Here is a 20,618-nt window from a genome sequence, read left to right as displayed (position 1 = left end):
CGGGGTGCTCCCTTGCCCGTCACAGGAGGTTGCTGGAGGACTGAACTTGAAAGATAGAGCTTGTGAGTTACTTGCCAACGCCTGCTCCCTGCGTTTAGTGCTAGATGTTACAGAGGAGGCAGAAACAAAGCCCTGTCTCCCATGTTCCCTATCGTTTGGTATTTTAACCATGTAAAGGTTTAGAAAGGTACTTCGCTTCAGCAACTTCTCACTCTGCGATGTGACCCTGTGATGCTGAGTACTGACGAACAGGTCCATTTTTCAGCGGGGGCCCTCCCCCATCCACTTCCCTCTGCGGGCCAGACCCTTTGGTGCTCTGTGAGTCTGAGTGTGAAAGTGTGTGTTGGAAGGGAGAGTGGTTACTGCTGTTGTGTCTGAAACAAGTTAAGGTTATATTTGGTGAACCAACTTTGGCTATTTGGTTGATTTTTATGGGTTTCACAGTTGAGCAGTAATGAGTCATAATCACTACTTAATCGTCTCAAGCCAGAAGGTGGACGTGTTTTTTTCTTGGACCCTCCAGGCTGTCAGTGAAGGGGAGAAAACCTTTCCTTGGGGTTAAGTTGAAAGTCAGCTGCTGACATCCTTTCCTGGGCTGGTCGCACTCTCCTGAGCAGACCTCTTTCCGGGAGCCTCTCTGCCACAGAGGTATGGAGCCAGTCACCAGCTCCACTCTCTACCATTATGAGTTTAATTTGATAATACAAGTAGAACATGAAGTATGTAAGTACGAAATGTCTGCAACATAGTAATTTAAAGCTTTTACAAGTTATGGCAGAGTTAGAGAAAGTGGTATGTTTTATTGCAGACTGACAATAGGGGTCCTTTCTCATCCTGAGGACTTGTATTCCTTTGAAGAGTCTTTTTTGGCTTAAACCCATGACTGAATTTAATTCTCTATTTACCCATATTACCATAGATCATTTTGGGGATGGAGGAAGCAAATATTTTTAAGAACTTACATGTGCAAGATCATACAAAGATTCAGGCCTTCTGGCATAAAGGTTTAGTTGAAAACATAAGGACTTCATTCTAACAGCAGTGGCGGCAGCAGCCCCCAGCCCCCGAGATAAGAGCTACAAAAGTTATCTAATCCTCACTATGATCCTGCCAGGGTGGGCCTTGTGTTATAGTGCTGACATCAAAGATGAGAGATGCCAAGTGCTTGTGAAGGTCACAGGCTGCTAGGGGCCAAGTCTGTGTTTTTGGCATTACCCTTCTTGATTGCACATTCCTGTTGTACTGGGCTTGTCTTAGGTTCTTGGACGAGGCAGACATACCCACTGGCCTGGCCTCCCTTCCTCTGGCTGCAATGAACATGCCCTCCCTGCACCCCAACCCCTTGGTTAAGTTCTAACCACCATTTAAGTTTCAACTTAGATGTGAACAGATAGGCATTTCCTAACCTCCACATCAGCTTCTTCCCCCACCCCACTCCCCAGCCTGCAGGATGTCCCCTTGACTTCCTGTAATCCCCAGCTTTCTACTTGTTGCATTTATGGTATTAGTTGGGTGATGGGTGCCTACTCTCCTGGACTCTTAGCTCAGTGAGGGCAGGAACTGTGTGTCATCCTTGCCTAGCACGTGGCACATGGTGGGTGTACAGGAGATGGTTTTTAAATGAGTGAAGGGATGTTCATACTTCCGTCCACCATGTTCCATGCAACACACACAGAGCAGAAAGTGAGAGAGAGAGGTGTGCGCAGCCTTCACGTCATGGGCAACAGAATTTAAAACATTGCACACTAAATCATTAAAAAAAGGATATGTTTTCAACATACGCATTTTTGTTTACTTAATATGTGCTGTATACTGCAAAAATTCACAAAATTGATACTTTAAAAAGGATGAAGAAAATTTGAAAACATGGTGTTTCTAATATATTTTTCTGTGTCACAAAATCAGCTGATGCGAGGACCTACTGTACTGGCAGCTGGGCTGCTGGGGAGCGGGGGCAGGCTTTGCAGGAAGAGGAAGTAACTAAGCTGGTTCTAGGGTCTAGTGGGATTGGATGGGACAGATCAGAGCCTGGTCTAGGGTGGTAAGTGCAGGGCTCGCGCAGGGAGGGATTCGCATATGGACCGGGTAGGGGAGATAAGATTTATCAGAAAGACTGGGACTTGGCTGGGGCTGAGGTCTGATTCTGTTCAAGGTGTAAGACTTCACCATCCTGAAATGACAGGTTATTAAGTTCTTGAGGAAGCAGATAACTGCCTTCCCCCTATCCTTCAGTAAATACTTTTCCTTCCTTCTCTTATCTTTGAGTGTAGTAGAAATCAGGTGTAATTTATTCTATCTCTTTATAAGAACTTGATTAATTTTTTCCCTCCTCTATCAGATACACCTGAAAGATTTACTCTTTGTCATTGTCATTGAAAATGGTGATGAGGTTCCTGTACAGAGGACGGCACCAAGCCGTGGACTAAGTCCATGGAGAAATACTGGTTGTTTCAGAGGTAGAATAAATGACAGGATAAAAAATGTACAATTCAGTGTTAACATTTGGACGAGCTAGGCAGTGGCTAGGGGCACCTGGCGGTTGCGACCTTAGAAGCTGTTGGCCAGGCCAGTGGATGGAGGAAGTGCCTCTTCTCTGGCTGAGCTGTGGGCGGGGCGGCAGCTGCCTTGATGTGTTTAACCCCACGTTGTGAGACTGCCGGTGATGCTCGTCAGGGGTGGACAGCTCCCCCGAACCAGTCTGTAATCTCAGTATCTTTTAGGGGCAATGTTTACGCCACACTGAGATGGGGGAAATACACTGAGATTGGTAGTTAGAGAATCAATGTTGAAAAATCACATTTGGAGTAGTGTAGGGAGTGAAATAAATAGTGAAAATTATTCCTGTTCTAACTATAACACTGTATCTGCAAATAAGGGGAAGCATTGTAATGCTTGCAGATTGCAGTGCAAAGTGTATTTAGCCTATTTGATGGAAGCAGATATGGCAGTCTGCGAAGAGGAATGTGTAAGTTGTCACAGCAGGTCATTTAACAGAGGTGTGGGGCATTTAAAAGTGCTTTATATGTAAAAAAAAACTGAAATGGCTATTACAAAAAATGATCTCATGTGTAAAGCTAAATTATTTTTAAGGAATATCTATAATGCAGAATATTGATGAGAAAATACTAGTTTGTTTTAGGTTAAAATGCATAATTTTTCTGTTAAAATGATAGTTTATAAAAACTATAAAAGAAAATGTACTTTTGCCCTAAATTATATTCCAATAATGTGGAAATTTTGATCTAAATGAAATATTAATAAGGCTTTAAGAACTTTTTTTTAGGAAACTTAAGGGGAAAATGGTATCTCTGAAAAACAAAGCAAAACCAAGACAAAATATTATCCATTCTCACGTAGCATATTCAGAATATAAGGAAAACCTAGGAAGTATATTTTGCTACTTGTAAAACATTTCTTTTCAGATAATTTGTTTTAAGCATCTCATAATACAGTCTAATTCATTCACACCAACTAACAGATTCTATAAATAAAACAGACCCAATCTTATTTTAAAAAAAAATGCAGCAGGAAGACCTGGATTTGACTTGGCTGCACTGTCTCCAGTAAGTGGTGATATCTCATCTTTGACCCTCGAGTCCCTGGTTTCTAAAGTGTAGACCATAAATGTATTTATCTTACAGGCAGGGTTTAGTCATTAGGTTTGGTAATAAACGCTTTGAAAACTGTAAAAGCCTATATAAAATGTAATTGTTTTAGTGATTTAAGGATGGAATGTTGGCCAGTGATCATTCTGCCAGGTCCAAAGGTAGTTTCATTTAAGCAAACTGGAAATCTTCTAGAAAAAGGAAATATACATATATATATATTTTTCCAAAGCCAAAATGTGAAAACCATGAATGAAATTTTAACAATGATGTATATCCATTCTAATCTGAGCATGTATTTGTGGAATGAGTTCATGGAAAGTTGTCAAAAGCTTTTGGGTAGGGAATGTAAGCGTTTTGATGGTTTCACTGCTGAAAGTAAACATTTTTGAGAAAACTTAAAACTTGCAACTGTCAATTCAGTGGACTGATCCAGTTCTGTTAGGTAGATAACCTGTTTAACAAATAATTTATTTATGGTAGGAACCAAGCTAATTTTATTCAGCTGTTGATTTCTCTGAGCATACGTCTAAATATGAAATTATGATGTTTTGGCCTTTGATGAGGCAGTTTTTAAAAAATATTATTTATTTTAACATTTTTTAAAAAAATTGAAGTGCAGTCAGTTACAATGTATCAATTTCTGGTGTTCGGCACAATGTCCCAGTCATGCATATACACACATACATTTTCATATTTTTGGAGGCAGTTTTAATAAAGGTTTTTTCCAGAGCCTGAAAGGTCCCCGGAAAATAAAAATGTAATGGTGATTAAAGGTACTTTCTTTAAATGTGTTCAGAGTCTTAAAATGTTTTCATCTTTTATACAATGACAGAAAACATTTTATGAAAAAGAAGTTTATCTTAATTATAAAGTGTATGTGTTTATTCTTCAGGCCTTCGTCTTACAGTAAATCATTTGCCAAAGCCAAGGTAATGAAGACGTTAAGTAGCCACCTTTCTGTTCAGTGCATCAAAAAGAACTGTTGGGTTCAGGAATAGTTAGCTTGAATATACGCACTTACTTCTCCAGAGGAATATTTGGCCAAGGTAGTGAATACTACTATTTTAGTTGCTACTGTATATACCCAAACTTTGTGTGCCTTTAGGAGAGCAGAAATAGTCATACCATATCTATTCAAAGTAATCTCTCCTCCATTCCAAATGTGTTCTTAATAATCAGTTACAGAATAGTATTTTTTGAACAATGTCTTTGTAACATTTCCAGTCTTTTTTTCCTTTTCTTCCTTTCTTTTCTTCCTTTCTTTCCTTTTCTCTTTCTTTCTCTTTCTTTCTTTCTTTCTTTCTTTCTTTCTTTCTTTCTTTCTCTTTCTCTCTCTCTCTCTCTCTCTCTCAATCTCTTTCTCTCTCAATCTCTTTCTCTTTCTTTCTTTAGTTTTGGCCAACTTTATTAGGATATAACTGACATAGCATAAAAATCACCTATTTAAAGTGGATTGGATTCAGTGACTTTTTAGTGTATTCAAATTGCATGACCATCATTACAGTTGGTCAACTTTAGAACACCTTCATTGTCAGAAAGAAACCCCACACCCCTAACCTTCAACCCTTCAGTCTTCCCACCCCTTCCAGTCTTTTTTTTTTTTTTTTTTTTTTTGGCAGAGGTACTGGGGATCGAACCCAGGACCTCATGCATACTAAGCATGCACTCTACCATTTGAGCTATACCCCCTGCAGTCCTAGGCAGCTGCTGCACTACTTTCTCTGTGGATTTGCCTGTGAAACAGCTTGTTTCATAACTTGAGAAATGTATACAGAGGGATGTTTCCAGCCTTCCTCTGATTGCAGTGCAGTAACGTGGTGCACCTGTATAAGCCGCTGAGACCCCTGCCTGCCTGCTCGGCATTACAGTTTTTCCTCTGATAGCATCCCAGTGTTCTTTCCCTTTGGTCCCCGTGTGGTGGCTGATGCATGACTAAGAAGGGCAGGGAGGGTATAGCGGTACATAGTGCTGCTGTAGGTGTGGTGTGAGGTGAGGCTGGGAGGACATGGCTTGCATGATGCGTTGAACAGCAGAGAATTTGTGCAGACAGCCTGACCAGGCACGCTGGAGTTGTGTGTGCACACGTGGTGCGCACACCTGCTGTTTCCAGCAGTTGTTGGGTGGAAGTCAACAGTTGTAGCCTGGACACAGATGGCAGTGAACATGACAGTGGAAGATGAGATCTGAGCAGTCACCGAGCTCACTGACCAGCTTGGTGCTTAAAATGCCTGAGTGGCCCCAGCTTAGCGGCTTCGTCTCCATCCCGGTGGACAGAGGGCATTGATAGATAATGAGCTGGCCGATAGTATTGGTCAGGACTTGAAAAGGGAGGTGGGCTACAAGCTGAGACCAGACCTGCCGGTCTGGTTTTAATTTAGAATTTGCTACAATTTGAAGTAGAATTCACGACTCAACTATTTCTCTTCTTTCTCAGCATCAATGCTATTATTACTGGTTGGGCAAAATTACCTTAAAAGCATTACTTTGGGTAGTTATTTTATTTTACTTTATTCTAGCCACTGCCCCTGTCCTGCCTGCCTATTATCAATTAAACATGCAGGAAAAGCCTATGTATGTTCTCCTTTTTATTTTCTGTGACTTAAAGTGATTATAGTTTTCAGACAAACTCAGAGCTGTAGAGTGGAATTTACATGTGAGAAAGTGGAGTTTGGGTCAGATTTCTTGAAATACTGGGCATATCACAGATTTTAAGAGGAATTAAATTAGAAGAATGCTCAGCGATTTTGTTTTCCAAGGGGCTGCAGCAGGTGTGGGAGGTGAACGGACTACCTGCATGCTGGGAAGGGCTTTCTGTGAGTAAGAAGGTAATTAAGTGTGGTGAAGAAAAGTATTTCAATGTTTTCTTTGAAGCCGATTTTAACCCTTTCAATTAATTGGTTCATTACTTTAAAACACTTAAAGAGCATCAGTGACAGGGTCTTTCCCTATCTTGTGGTGCAGTAATGAGTAAACTCTGCATGCTGTGACTCTGGTTCCCAGGGTCAGCGCTCTGTCACCTCACATGGACTCACGTGCAGCCTGTGCAGGGGCGGCCAAGGAGGCAGGGGCTTGATGGGCGCACTGTCTCTTGCTCTGGTTGAAAATCTCCATGTGCATATAATCCAGGACTGTAATAAAAAGAGAATTCAGTGTACATCCTTTTTAAAATGTAACTTTTTATGCTCTTTTTTCCATTCACATAAATAATTCAGTAAGTGATCCTTAAGCTAAAGTCTTGCAATGCAGCTTTGTGAAGAGCCTGGGAACACAACTGTAGTGCTTTCTGCCTGGTCTTGAATGGTGTTGCCTGGAGCTGAGAAGTCCCTGGTTTCAAGTCTCTGGTTTAACCTTGAGTTAATTAACCCCTTGCAGACCTCTGTTTTCTCATGGAAAATAGGTAGAAAAACAGGCACTTCTTAGGATAAGGAGAAATGCCAGCTGATGGTATCCGTTCAGTGAGTGGCGATGCCAAATGTAATGATAATGTTGTTTTTGTTGTTCATCTTATTTTCGTATAGGACAGAAGAGGAGGGTACACATAATCTGAAATTGTTGGCCATAGACTTGAGATGTGGAGCAGAATGCCTAGGGTGTTTTGTGTAGTCAATACAGTAAAAAAAATACTGAAAATTCAAATATTAAACTGCCAAAATAACTCCAGAATATATAAATGGCATTCTAACAAATTATGCTTATATGTTTTTGATGGAAGGTAAGAATTATTTTGTAATTTTCTTTTCTGATTAGCTGTACAGACCTCCTATCCCCCACTCCCCCTGCCCCCCAGTCTTTCTCAGTGCTTGTGTGAGCTTCCAAATAAAGCTGGTATTCCTCCTCCTATACTTGGTTGAAATGTACAGGATAAGAATTAGGTGCAGTGATTCAGTCTGCAGTGGCAGCTTTCATGCGTCTCAAAGTCTGGAGCCTTGGTCTCTTAGTTGAAAAGAAATTCATCAGCATAGCAACGTGAAGAAATAGCATTCATCCCCCACTCCCCTCCGCGGCCCCTGACTTGTCTTCACCAGGCGCTTGACTGGGAATTGATCTCCCTATTTAACCCTCCCTGACCCCGTCAGGTGCCACCCATTTCACAGATGGGGACTCTGAGGCCCAAGGCCACCCAGCTGCGGAACAGAGTTCCGATTGGGTTGAGCCAACTCAAAAATCCCACATTCTTTCCACCATTGTCTGCCTCATGCTCCGTGGAGAGGAAGATACAGAAACATATATAACTGTGAAATTCACAATGGAAGTAGGAATTTCAGTTCAACAAACATCAGAGGATGGATGGAGAACTGTACGGGGTCTAAAGAGAGAGCATCTCTCTGTCTGCATTGCCCCCTCTCCTCCCTAGGAAAGGCTTCATGAAGTTTTGAGTCCAGACTTAATAGAAGGATGGCGAGGCGGAGACAGTGATAAGAGCAGAAGGAATAGTTTCCCGATTTTGAAGTAAATTCACACAGTTTATAAATTTTTCGAGACTACCCCAACTGTCCGTCTAGAATGTCCCCTAGGTTTTCCTGTCTCTCTAGCTGTTCCTTCCTAAACTTTTTGCCAGGCTTTCCTTCCTTTGAAACATAAATTTTGCTGTTTTTCAGAATTTTGTCCTTAATCTGTGAGTAATCAGTTTTCAGATAGTAATAATAAAGTTAATAGGAATCATACAGGTTTCTGGAATAAGGCTTTAGAAACTAAATCCAGCATGAAGTTTATTTGCTTTTATGAATGTGACGTGGTTATGTTGGTTTATTCTAGCAAAGAAGTGATTTCTGAAAACGGGGTTAGCTTTTATCTACTAAATGCAGTTCAGTAGGGAGATAGTTTCAAATCAGGAGCTTCACAGTGGGGATAAACGAAGACAGAAGGGTTCTTGGTGGCTGGAAGATTGGGAACTGATGTATTTATGTATGTGAAAATCATTGTAAAATTTTAGCTAAGCTGTCATCCTGAGACTGTCCCCCTCCCCTTTTTTTACGTAACAGCAGATTTTCATTCCCCTCACTCTTCCCTTGCTGTGAACAGTTGCATTTAAGCATTATCAGCATTAAAAACATATTTGGGAGGAAATCCAAGCCAAGCATCTGTTAAGCAGCCAGACATTCTCCAAAAACCCTTTCAGCTGTAAGCAGTGGGTGTGTGCGCCTTGTCCCCTTCCACACACTCAGAGGCTGGCTGCCTGCGTTCTTTGGGGAGGGGTGGGTAGGAGAGGGGGTGGTTCCTCCGCAGACTTTTAGACAAGGGGGAAGGGCATGGGGAGGGGAGAGACTACCTGTGTTTCAACAAAGGCATCAAGTTCTATGTTGTAGAAAACAAGACCCCAGTTACCAACATCTGATAAAATTCTGTAAGTCTAGTAATTGGTTTGAATTTGAGAGGATATTAAACTTGGATTTTTCTCCCCACTTTCTTTCTTTCTTTCATTTTTTCCCCCTCTTAGTACAGCCTAGATGGCATTTCTTCATTAAAGCTGTTGGCAAAACCCATTTTAGATACAATAGGATACAAGTTTGAAGTTTACATTATTTTCTCATGAACTGTGAAACAGAAGTTTGTAAGAGTTGTTTTTGGGTTCCTAGAGTGTGACTGGTTAAGTACTGGTGATAGTTTTTTAGAGAAATAGTGATGCATTTCAGTACATTGAAAGGAGCAAAAATGTTATTTTAATTCTCTTTTTTTGTTATTTATCAGTGTTAAATTGAGGCTTTTTTTTTTTTCTTTCCCTACTGAGCTTATTTTTGGTGAAGACCACTAAAGCAGTTTGAGGGCCTTATTCAAAGAGGAGTCTTTTCCAGAGACCTTTCTTTCATATTAACTTACAACAGGCTTTGTTTTGGGCCTGTCTCATCTATATTTGAATTCACAGTTAATGTGTAATTATCTCTTGAGCATCATAAATTTCCTTATAATAGAGAATTGAATGATACTGATTTAGGGAAACCAAATAGAAATTATGGAGTAGGCAGAAGATTTTGTGATCTTTTACTAATCTTTGGTATGATCATAAAATCTGTCCGTAGTAAAACCAGCACTGTTTTAGGATGGCCTTTAGCAGGTGCCGTGGGAGCAGGCTGGAGGGAGTGGAGAGAGTCAGCTGTTACTCCCGACTTGAGACTGTGTGTTTTAAAAAAGTTTTTAGAACCTTTTATTTATTTGAAACTTGAGTTCTGTATAGACTGATTTTTATAATGTTGGACTTAGAGAACTTTCAGATTCTAAAACTGATTTTTTTTAGCATTATTTGCATTTGTATTTCATCACTTTAAATAGCACAATTTGAAGAAGACAAAGCAGTAACAACTAAAACATGAATTTGATCATTTTAGGTTCTTGTTTCTTCTCTGGGCTCAGACACACTGTAATTGTCTTTGCTTCTGCTTTAACACGTTAGGTAGGATGTGCTGGTTGTATTAGTAGTGGAGTCTCTTGATGCCACATGAAGGACAAATTATATTCCATGAAAGCTTGGAATCTTTTTGTAACAGTGCAATAAATTTGAGTGCTATGATTTTTACTAAAATTGAAATAAATTATATTACTCTGACAGCATTCTTAATGTAATAATAATGACAGCCACTAACCTCAGTCACTTACGGTACTTAGCAAATGCCAGGCATTGGTCTGCATTCTTGACTTGCATTAACTCTAACCCCCGGTGCTGTGCCACAGGCTGGACATACTGTTTCACAGATGTGGAAACTGAGGTTCAGAGAGGTTAGGTGACTTACTCAAGGCCACACAGCCCTTGTGTGGCAGAGCCGGGCTTGGAATCCAAGTGGTATGGTCTTACTTCTGTGTCCTTGCCCACGTGCAGCTGTTCTGCTTGATGTTTTCAGCTGGCTGACGGACAGTTCTTTCCTCTGCTACATTACTATGACCGTACAGTATGAATATACGTATCTACGTATGCAGCAGAGATACGCTGAATCATTATCTTTTCTCAACGCGTGTCTCTTACATAGAATGTGTCCTTAGCAAAGAACACATAGAAGACCGATCCTATGGAAATCTGAAGTCTCGTCAATTTTTATGATTAAAAAATATGATGACCATTGATACGGTTTTTTCTTTGGGGAATCCTCACAGGAAGAAAATAAAGTGTTGTCTGCCAGTCATGGAGGACCGTCTGCTTCTATCTCCACACTCTCTAACAAGAGAATATTAGGAGGAATGCATAGTAACGTGGGGCCTTTTAATCCCCTCTTTGATTGTTCAGGCAGCCAACCCTTAATTTCCCACATTGTTGGAGAATTAACTAGAAACAGGAGATACAGTCCCCACCTCTGTGGACTCCCTCTCTACTTGGAAAGGTGAATTGTCGGGGGACCATGAATCACACACCTGGTCAGTAAGTTCCAGCTGAGGAGACTTTCAGGACAGACGCGCACAGCGATGAGAGTCCCCAGGTGCGGGATGGACACTGTCTTCCCTCCCCCAGTGCCAGAGCCAGCTCGCAGGTGTGCAGCGGAGACTTCCGGGCCTTCTCACCCCTCCCTCACGGCTCCTTTCTGGCTTCTCTCTTTTTCGGTAGTGTTTTGGGTGTTTGCACATCTGTCCCCGCCTCTGACATCACCCTCCCTTTCCTCTTCATCCACATTTACCTTCTTTCCTCCACCTTTAGTCCATACCTTAGAAAGAATTTTTTTTAAGTTTGATTTTGATTCAAGGCCCTATTCCTTAATGCTAGTAAACTTTCCCCACACCCTCCTTAAGTTACTCTTAGCCTCCAGAGTTCTTGATTGGTTTTTCTTTGTTCGTAGTCCTTGATTTTAAAAAGTTTTCACATACCTGTGCCACTTTTATTATGAGGGCCTTTTGATTTAGAAAATGATTTTTTGGAAGATATTGCACTTCACATAGAGATGATAATGACAAAACAGTGTCTTAGAATGAACAGAGTATCTAGGTTTGAAAAAAATTATTCAGCAGGAGGCTATAAGCCAAGCTAGTTTTTCCTCCCCAGCATTGTTTTTCTCATACATTTGTAAGGAAAACATATGCCGTGAAAATAATTAGGTGCATTAAAAGGCCATATGGACTTTTGTGTGCATGGCAGGGTTTTTTTTTCCTTAATTGTGTACATTTTTCATTAGTTTTTGTTTTGTATGATTAGTTTTTGGTATAGGCATGCCAGCAGCCTAAAGCCTCCTCATTCATCAAATAAAGGATAAAAAAAAATAGCAAAGGCCTTGTTTGAGCTTTCCACCTGCTAGTGCGCCGGCACCACCACCGCCACCGTGTGCAGCGGGGCCGGGCGGCGGAGGGCTCCTGGTGAGGGGAAGTGACTCAGATCCTGCCCGGGGCCTGGCTGGCTGCACTGCTCGGTCACTGCCCGATGGAGGGGAGCTCATTTACCATTTCATGCTTTGGGCCCATTAGTTAAAATAAGGAAAATAAAACATAATGGAAAAAGTTTTGAGGTCTTGAATAGAGCACTTTAACCCAGGACTTGATGTTTCTTTCATGTAGGTAGATCCTAATACACTAAAAAATATAACCTATTTTTCAAAAAAGACGGTTATTTTGCATTTGAAGTTGCCAGCTTCAGGAATGCATTCTGAGGTGGTGATTTTTAATTTAAGCGTTCGGTATAAAAGTGCATAGGATTTCAGGTCTGTGGTTCAGCTGTGTCTGCGTCCTTCTTCTAAGGCTCTCAGAGATGTAGCATTTTCACAGTACATGTAGAATACTTACAAGCAACTTATGGCCAACTTTACTGAATTGGTTATTTACTTTCTAGAATGAGTTTTCCTACAGCATTGATACTGGTGGCTTGGCTCTCAGGCCAGCCCCTATAAAACAACCTAACCTGTAATATCATTGAACTATTGTATTAAGAATATTAGAGAAAATAAACAGTGATCATTAATAGAGATTTGAAGCTCTGATGGGCCAGTGGGACCAACCGCATTCGCCCCTCACTGAAGCCCATGTGGCAAGAAACAGAACCGTGGTCAGTGGCCAGGAACTCCGTGCTCCGCTCCTTGTCATCAGCTTCGGAAGTAGCAGTTCCTGGTGCATTCTGGTGGGTCCATCAGGAATGGGCCCCGCTCTGGTAGGGACATTGCAATCACCAAAGCTGGAGTGCAGGGTGAATGACGCTTGGGGCTTGCATGAGAGTCAGCTGGAAGCTGAGTATTTAAACGCTAAGTGTACAAAATTCCCTGCAGCAGACACTGAAATATTACTGACATAAAGTTTGAAAAAGGTAGTGAATCTTTTGGGTCAGTGACAAGGTAGCATTTGTTGTGAGACAGTGTCTCTAACATTACTCCTGTGTGACTGTTTCACCATTCTTAGCTTGTAACAGCCACTCGCCATCCTGTGGTAGATCCACTTGTCCATGGTATTGAATTTGGTTTTTGTAAAAGCTCATTTGCACCTGTTGAAAATGCTGGCATAATTTCTACATTGGTCAACCCCAGAAATCTGAGCCCTTCTTTCACTGACGCTTCTTATTTCAGCTAGAACATTCTTTCTGAATGTGTGTGCTAGGATCAGGGTGAGTGCACAGTTTTCAAATGGTTCAGCCTTTTTCTGCAACAACGAAGCTTCTGATTCGGGGGAGTGCCTCCAGTTCCTCCATCTCCTCCTTTACTTTTGAATTAAGAAGAGAAGGGCTTAGATTTTTTTTTTTTATTTGAGGCAGCTGCTAACAAAAATCATGTTTTCTTAAGAGCTGTGCTTGTCAGCGTGTAGTGATGGTGTATGTCGGCCCAAGCTGGGGACAGTTCTACTGGGATGAGTGGGCGATGCTGAGGCATGGAAGAGGTTCCCTATGCCCATCAGTGACCTTTGCAGCAGACCGTTCCTGTCCCCAGAGTGGTTTGTAAGGCTGTCTCTGCCTGTGCACACAGAGGCTATTGAGAAGAGCAAGTGGGTAAAGGGTGTGAGGGGGGTTGCCTTGTGCTCCAGGATTTGGATAGTTGCTAGCCTGTTGTCACCACTGCCACCCAGGGGTTCAACCTCTGAAAGCCCAATTTGCCAAATGATTCCCATTCTAGTTAAATGATGCAGGCTCTGGAATCAGCTCTTCTGAGTGTTGAATATACTTGGCATCTGCTTCTAAATAGGAAAAGATTGAAGCTACCTAAGCACAGAGTGTATGTTAAGTACTGCCCGATTGTTCTGGAATGTAACTCTTAGGTAATAATATAATGAGAGAAACACTCATCATCCAGCCCCTTGATTTATTTAAACCCCTTGTAAATTTTACTTGCCCTCTCACCTTAAACCATTTATTTTATCTGATAAGGAGTTATAAACACTGTTTTATTGTATCCTTTGACTCAATTTAAATCACAAGATGAAAGTTCAAAGTAAACAGAATGCCTTTTTAAGTAGAAAAATAAAATGTAACTTAAGTTCAGGATCAACAGTACTAAAGTTTCGGTATCTCCTTTCTCTTAAATTTAAAACTTGATTTATTAGACATTAAAGTAGGTGGGAATTCTCAGGTTTAATAACACCCAGGGCTGAGGAGTACCATGCTTGTGGAACTTAATATCTTTGTCAGTGTTTTAAAACAGCAAGTCCATCCATAAAGTCTCATCTCCACTTTCCTGAGCTGTTGGGATGTGGGAAGGATAAAAGGGGGATGGGGCCAGCTTTGTTCCGCCTGTATCCACCTCTTGGTAGCTTCACAGGTAGGCCCAAAGCTGTCAGTTTTCTGCAGGGTATTAGAACCGAGGTGCTCTAGGTATTAAGGGCCCAGCCCAGCCCAGCCCAGCCCAATCCAAAAATGTCACTTTTTCATCCAACTCCAAACCTGCATCTTCCCTGGTTCAGCCATTTCTACAGAGCAAGCATATTGTTTATTCTTCAGCTCTCCTCTCTCCAGTCCCACCTCCACTCACCCTGCTCACTCCCCTCTGCATGGGGCTGGGGACCTGGGACAGGGAGGTGGTGGGTACGTGGGCATGAAGGGTAACATCTCTTGGCTGTTAATGCTGCTATTATTTTATTCTCCCTGATCCCATCTCTGCAGCTGTCTGTTGGTTCTTCAGAGACATCCCCTCCCCCACCTCCCAGAATGTTCCTAAATTCTGGTGAGGCACATTCCAGGTGGCCTTTTACAGCTCCCCTCCAGAGTCTCTCCTGGAGGTGCACCCCGCTCCCTACTGCCCCTGCCCCACTAGCCTGGCCCGGCTGCTCTCAGGACCTCTCCATGGTCCCTCTGCCCTCACCAGCAGGATGTGTGTCTGCCCAGACTGGAAGGTGTGGGCTGCAGAGTTTGCTGCCCTCTCTCCTCCCCCGACCTCAGCCTGCTGGGCAGGGGCTGGTGCCAGGAAACCCCACAGAGATGTGCCTGGGGCCTGGCGTTGGAATGCCTGGGCACTTCCCCCATCTGCCCTGGCTTCAGGCCTGAGCCAGGTTCAGGGTAATGGGGATGTCCTGGTACTGTCACATTTGGGAATCTGGACTTTGCTGCCATAATCCCTTGTTTTGAGGAATGGGTGAAAACCGCAGAATTATAGGGAAGATCGGTCTGAGTTACAGAAAAATTTAATGTGTAACTCATTTACAGTTGCAGTTGATACACAGCTTTACATGAACAGTTTTGTTAATTCTTGTATTCTGTTACAGTAAAAAATAAGTCTTTTAAGAAATTCATTCTTATAGTTTAACTCAGAAATTGAAATTACATTATAGAAATTCTTAATCACTTGAACCTTGTTTTGGAAAATGCGCTGAATTTTGTGGTCGTTTTCTTACAGGACGCACATGCGCACATACACATACACATACCCATACACCGTCTAGATTAGTAATGTAAATTTCCATTGTGTAAATTAAAATGTACCTTGACTTTGTCTCGTGACTCTACAGTCTGTATTGAGAGAGCACACCATTTGGACAGCAAAGTTCACAAGTTAGAATCTGTGGACTTAGATATCTCAATAAAAAAGATGAGCTACTTGCTGGCCTTTAGCTCTGCTTGGTTTTAGCTTTTGAGTATAGGAAATTTAGATGCATCTTACACTTCATGATATATTAGGAAATCATGGGGTTAGAAATTGGTAATACACCAAGTTAAAATGATAAAAGCTGTTGAAGGAATCATGCACTTATGTTATAACTTATGTTATTGCCTTCCCACTTTTTTTTTTTATTAGAAAGAGATAGAATGTCCAATCTTAGGCTTTAGGTAACTGAAATTCCGTGTCATTCCATTTTGTTAAAACAGCTGCTGTTGAAGTGTGTTGAATGCATTTGCGTACTATTGACTGCCGCTTCAAAATGACGTTGAGTAGATTAGGAAAGTAAAATACATTGATTTGAACCGTTCATTACTTTGATGGTTAATTTTATATTAATGCATAGATTGAAAATACATGGAAATGTTGCAGCCTGGGCCCCAGGCAGTGTCTTTGCTCCCGATGCTATGCTGTAGGGGAGGAGCCCCGGGTCCTGCCTGAGCAGAGGGCAGCTCGTGCCTGTGCCTCTGCCCCCCTCCCCCAGGGTGGGCCCCCCATTAGCACTGCCCAGCATGAGCATCTGCCTGTCCTGTACAGACAAGAGGATGGCTCCTTCATGGTCAGGAACTGGTCTTTTCAGATGCGCATCATCAGAGCTGACGCTGTCTGCACGCTGTGGGTGCTCAGTGCTGTGCCCACTTGTCCTTAATCCCGAGAGCAAGTCTACACCTAAGACATTCTTGTCCCCATTTGATAGACGAAAACCCTGGTGCACTAAGGAGTTTATTAACTTGCACGTGATACTTCTGGGGTTTGATTCCAAGCCTGACTGACTGCCCGAAGGCAATGATCTCTCCTACTATTCTGAGCCCCCTGTAAAAAAGATCTGCCAAGCCCCTGGCACAGACGCTACACTCAACACAGGTGAGCGAGACGTGGTTCTACCCTGAGCGCTCACAGGTCAGGATTAGTCAAGGAGTCCCGGACCTGCTAACCTCGAGGTCCACAGAGGGCTGGCTGGCTGCGGGTAGTTGACCTATATGTTGTTTCATAGAGGCAGCCACGTGGCTTCTCCATTGAAGAAAGTGGGAGCCTTGTTGGTAAGGCAGGTTGGAATTGCAGAGGTTGAAAATTTTGATTTCTGAGCACTAGAGCCATCCTAGGTGCTGGGTGAGAGGTGTTACCCTTTTGCAGCTGCCCATCACTCCAGGCTAAGGCTGATTTACAAAGGGAGGTGTGAGACGGGCAACCTCCTCAAGACTTTGGCTTGAAAAACAGCTGCACTTGCAGGACTCTGGAGGAGGGAATTACCGATGGAGAGTGTGTCCAGTGGCTCAGGCTTCATTTGTCCTGTTGTGCGAGTTTAATTGCATATGTTGAGTTCAAGCAGGTGGACAGACCCCTCGGCACAAATACTGGGTCTCCAGGGCTGGGGAGTGAGCTTTAATCAAGGCAGCCATAAAGGGCAGGCTTGTTTGCTCGCGGTGCACGTTTGGTGAGCAGAGTGCTCGGTAATAACGTCATTCTCAGCCGACTCCTGGCCTGCTTGTTTAATAGAATCATCTTAAAATGAGCAGAGCAGCGCGGAACCCACGATGACCTGCCTGGGGGCTGGTTGGAGGACGTGCCCGGGCTCGGCTCTGTGACACCCAGCACAGCTCCGTCCTCCAGTGGACTGAACGTGGAGACCATGTGTAAATCAGTCAGTACGCCACCTGCCCGAGATAGAGCACTGAGGCAGGTCTGGAATAAGAACAGATATTCTGCCGATTTCTTACCTAGTTCACGAAAACCCCTTATTTTCCTTCCCTTTCCAGTTTTAGGAATTACCCTGTTAAGAACAATTGTGCTCGAGAAGGCACAGGGAAATGATGAATATGAATTTGTTGGCGAATGTAAGCTGCTCGATTTTATCATCTTGGGGGCATGTTTTATTTTTGACACAAAGAAAGGAGAAGGGGATTTTCACCAACAGAAGCTGCCGCCTCTCACACAGCTCTGTGCACTGCTTAGACTAGCGAGCAGTTGCTTCTCCCGCAGCCCGGCTCTGCACAAAGGGGATGATGTAATCTTTTCACTGCCGGCCACGTGGCCCGCATGCCGTAGTCACTGTCTTCAAGCGGACACCTCTGTGCTCGCTGCCTGGAGCGACTGTGCGTTTGGAATCGAATTGCATTCCTTCTCCTTGCCCAGGCTGGCCTTCTTCACCTGTATATCCACATGTGTGCCTTTGTGCTCCTGGGTAGTGCGGGTGGCTTTTTTTGTAGAAAAATGACCAGAGTAGCATGTTGTAGAGAGCCGTGTGGGTTGTGTGTGCACATTTAAAATTGGGGGAGAGGACACTGTTGCCACTAGCAACCACTTGCCTGTTTATTAGAGGGGTGAAATACCCACGGCTCAGGCTCCCCCTTAAAGCTTTCTGGTGAGAGCTGACCGCGGTTCACCTGCGCCTGGGCACCCGAGTCGGGTGAGCAGACAGACCGCGCTGCGTGCAGCTGCATGAACATGGAAGCGCATCCTTTCCAACTGAATGACTCCTACCACGGGTGCTGCCTTTCGGTTGTCCTTCCTCCGTGGTCGTCACTCCATCCTGTTGATTTAGGGCAGTGACCGCTGCTGTGGACTGCACCCTTGTTTGTTCAGCTTTGGGTTAAACGCTTTTCCTGCATTTGCTCATTAGATTCTGCCAGTAGCTTCTGAAACACACGGATTACAGAGGTGGAAACTGCAGCTGGTGGAGGGGGGGTGCTTTGCTGCCCAGAAGACAGAGACAGGCTGGGGAGCACCTTGCATTTCATCCCTGGTTCTTTCTTTCTCTAAAGGAAAGATTAGGTTGGGAGCATTCTTTCTCCTCACACCACCCTGGTGATTCTCTGGCCAGTTTTTAAGAGTCCCTGGGGCTGTGCGCCCTTGGCCACTGGGCTTTCATGACACCAAGATAGTTCTGCTCCCCTGGACCTGGCTTTCTGGGTGATGTGATTTTGGTGGTTAGGTACTATGACCTGAAATAGGAAATTACAAGATTTCCTTGATCTGGGGGCCCCATACCTCTAGGGACCTCACTGTTACGCTGTATCAGCACTATTTTTAATCAGCATTTATAGGCTGCATATAAGGTGACAGAGTGTCTTAATCCCAGATTCTAAAACTGTCTTATTGAGAGAACTTGGAGCCTGAGTAGATGGGAGATGTAGAGGAGAGCTTACCTGCCTGCCTGTCACACACACGTTCCCTTGCATGGCCACCGTGCTCCTTGCCACAGGCTGGGACGGCCCGTCAGAAAGGTCGGGCTCTCTTCCTCTGGTGCAGGCTCAGGACAGGGGAGCAGAGAGCCAGGCTGTTGTGTCTTTATGTTTATTGACCTCATGTTTATGGAGCACCATTGCCGGGCAGGTTTTGGCGCTTTACCTGTGTCATGTCATTGAATCCTCACCGTGTCCCCAGGAGGTGGAGACTGTCCTTGCAGGGAACGGCTGGGGCCTGGAATCCATCTGCAGAGGGACACAGAGGTGGAGGGAGCCGAGTTAATGGACGAAGCAGGTGCCGACGGAAGGCCTGGGATCAGGGAGAGATTATTCGAGAAAAAACTGTGTCTGTTTCAGTAAAATCAGAAGGGAGGGAAGTTTGCAGTAGAGGCATTTGGAGGTGGAAGGGAAGAAAAGCGAGCTTGTATCTTACCAGCTTGCTTTTCTTGATGAAATAAGAGGTGGCTGCCAGTGAAAGGGTGAGTCGAGGTCAGGGACTTGAGGGGGAGGAGTGGAGGAGCAGCTGCGGTGGTTCAGGTGGCCTGGTGGCCGGCAGCCCCTCACCACTGCCCATTCACCTGGGGTGTGGCTTTGTTTATGGGGGTGACCAACCTGGGAGATGACAGTCAGGTCTAATCAGCACGTGATTCTGAAGGAGCCAACCTTTCAAGGATGTTCTTCCCAAGCTGTTATGTCTTTAGCCTTAACCAGATCCTGCAACATAAGACATTGAAGTAAAAATAACCAGTTTGGCTTTGTTTGTGCTTGTTTACAACAGGAAAAGGCCACTTGCTTACTGATTTCTCAGTTACGGTAACTTGGTGTCTTGTTCAAGACTTCATCTCATTAAAAATTAGGTGTCTTTTGTGCGAGGCTCTTTGGAGACGTTTCCTGTGTGTCAGGGCCAGCTCTCCCATCCTGTCTGCTCCGATGGCTCTTCGTTCACGATCATTTTACAGCCAGTCCTTTTTCACCTCTCCCTGCCTGCCTGACCCGGAGCCTGGCCTTCTGTCCGCTCTGCCCGCCCTCAGGGCCACCTCCCCTCCTTGACGGGGACATATGTGCTGTTTTGCGCCTGCTGAGAGCCAGGCATGTCACTGTCCTCCCACAGGACGCCAGAGTGGCAGGCGTGCTCTGCGGGGCTGACCTCGGCTCCTCAGGTGGCCTCGCCTGCGTCACTGAGGGACTCAACGTGTGTTCTTGTTGTGGGGCCTGTTCCAAGGGGCACCCTCTGCTCTCTGATGTCATCTCCTGTAGAAGGGACAAAAGATGACAGAAGAGCCCAGGAAACGATAAAGCCATCCTTGAAAGTGCCTTTAAAACCGACCTTTCCAGATCTGACGTTCTCCCATTTGACTGGCCTGCCTGTGTATGAACCCAGTATAGGAAGTTTTTATATTATTTATTTGTAAACCGAAGGCCTGGTTTCTGCAGTTCTGTCGGGTGAGCAGGGGGACAAGGTTCTGCCTCCTGGGCAGGTGTGCATCCTTCTGGCTTCTGCCAAGTCCATGGGGAGATGCCACGGAGTGAGGCTGGCCACTGGGCAGACTCCTCGCAAGACTGACCTTCACATTTGGGGCTCCCAGACTCAGTGTTTGGCTGTACATGCAGCCACTGTCTAGGGAGCCTGGCCCCGAAACCATGAGTGGCAGTTTATTTGCTGAAGGAAACACCCTCTACATCAGCATGATTCTTACTCACTGATGCAGGTTACCCCGTCAGATCCCTGTCTGTCCAGTGGGAGTTAAGAGGAACTTTGCTGAAGAAAAGGAAGTGCTGATTCCAGGGAGGCCAGGAGCTCTGCTCCAAAGGGTGTGTGTGCACTGGAATCTCCCGAGTGCGGGAAGGAA

At 44.1% G+C, this 20,618-nt stretch overlaps 1 protein-coding gene and 1 non-coding gene across 3 annotated transcripts in view; one reads left to right on the top strand and one right to left on the bottom strand.

Annotated features, from left to right (window-relative positions):
• Positions 1-20,618, top strand: part of TRIO (trio Rho guanine nucleotide exchange factor) — a 330,020-nt gene that overhangs the window by 74,864 nt on the left and 234,538 nt on the right. The gene's annotated exons all lie outside the window — the stretch shown is intronic.
• TRNAT-AGU (transfer RNA threonine (anticodon AGU)) lies at positions 5,225-5,297 on the bottom strand. The gene has a single exon. It is a non-coding gene; the product is annotated as a tRNA-Thr (tRNA).

Source organism: Vicugna pacos, chromosome 3 (assembly GCF_048564905.1).
Source record: "Vicugna pacos chromosome 3, VicPac4, whole genome shotgun sequence".
Taxonomy (NCBI): Eukaryota; Metazoa; Chordata; class Mammalia; order Artiodactyla; family Camelidae; genus Vicugna; species Vicugna pacos.
Note: the sequence above shows the minus strand (reverse complement) of the source record. Positions and strands in the feature narration are given on the sequence as shown.